The 1,217-nt window shown below is 46.1% G+C and overlaps 1 protein-coding gene and 1 long non-coding RNA gene across 2 annotated transcripts in view; both read right to left on the bottom strand.

Moving 5' to 3' along the window:
* LOC106937054 (protein FAM107A-like) overlaps positions 1 to 1,217 on the bottom strand; it is a 23,182-nt gene that overhangs the window by 15,089 nt on the left and 6,876 nt on the right. The window lies entirely within an intron of this gene.
* The window catches only part of LOC106937056 (uncharacterized), a 5,645-nt gene continuing 4,643 nt past the window's right edge, over positions 216 to 1,217 (bottom strand). The window contains exon 2 of the long non-coding RNA XR_001422294.1: positions 216 to 652. This is a non-coding gene — a long non-coding RNA (uncharacterized LOC106937056). The remainder of the gene's footprint in view (positions 653 to 1,217) is intronic.

Genomic DNA, 1,217 nt, shown 5'->3' with positions numbered 1-1,217 from the left:
CCAAGATGGCCGCCCTAAATCTCGTCAGCGACAATAGGCGAGAGCGGTTCATGAGGGTCTATCCTTATATTATGTCTATGTGTGAGACCACCAACGTGGTAGCTGCGCTGTGACGTCAAATGGGCATTAGCCAATGAAACACGGCCCCTGTGGTAAGGTCCACTGTTGTGCTGTTCGTGGGTGTTCTCTAATAATCCGACCACATTTAGTTCATGGCTGCAGCAAGTTCAAGATAAGCCACATCTGCATCTGAAGCAACTGAGTCAGTGAAGTAGCTACATGCTAGTGCGGGTAGCTGGTTAGCGTCAGGGTAACATGTAAACAAATGGAAGTTCTGGCTTGCTGCAGAAGTCGCGCCCATAATTCACGCAAAGCATCATGGGGCGTAGAAATAAGGTGAATACTTACCTGTAGCTATCTTTAGCTTCCTGTAGTTATTTGTAGTTACCTTTACCTTACTGTTGCTTGCTACACATAGTTACCTGTATCTGCTTGCAGTTACCTCTAGTTACCTGCTTCTACCTGCAGTTACCCGTAGTTACTTGTAGTTAACTGCATCTCCCTGTAGTTACCTGTATCTCCCTTTAGTTACTTATATCTTCCCGTAGTTACCTGTAGTTACTTATATATTTCTGTAGTTACCTGTAGTTACCTGCATCTTCCTGTCATTTCCTGTAGTTATGTGTAGTTACCTGAATCTCCCTGTAGTTACCTGTATCTACCTGTATTTACTTGTAGTTAACTGCATCTCCCTGTAGTTACTTGTAGTTACCTACATAGTATTCAGGTGGATGCGAAAACATCTCTCTCCCCCCAGAAGAAAGGTACGTGTAAGGGTGAAGTAGCGTAGAAAACATACGCTCGCTTTACCCCCCTACCCCCAAAGACGACGATACATGAAGGGTAAAACTCGCTACATTTGCCTCGTTATGGGCGCGAGGTGAAGGAGCGTAAGGCGCGCTGAAGTGCATGCGAACACATCATTGGCGCGCCGCCCCCTCCAGACGGGGTGTTGCGCCCTAACGCATGCGTAGTTTGCCTGTAGTTTGCTGTATCTCCCTGTAATTACTTTTATTTCCCTGTAGTTACCTCTAGTTACCTATTTCTACCTGCAGTTACCCGTAGTTACTTTTAGTTATCAGTATCTCCCTGTAGTTACTTGTATCTTTATGTCAGTGATGTGCGGTCAGGGGAGGCAGGTGAGGCAGAGCCTCACC

The sequence above is a fragment of the Poecilia latipinna genome, unplaced genomic scaffold, assembly GCF_001443285.1.
Source record: "Poecilia latipinna isolate Pla-1442-1.1 unplaced genomic scaffold, P_latipinna-1.0 Scaffold2266, whole genome shotgun sequence".
Classification (NCBI taxonomy): domain Eukaryota; kingdom Metazoa; phylum Chordata; class Actinopteri; order Cyprinodontiformes; family Poeciliidae; genus Poecilia; species Poecilia latipinna.
Note: the sequence above shows the minus strand (reverse complement) of the source record. Positions and strands in the feature narration are given on the sequence as shown.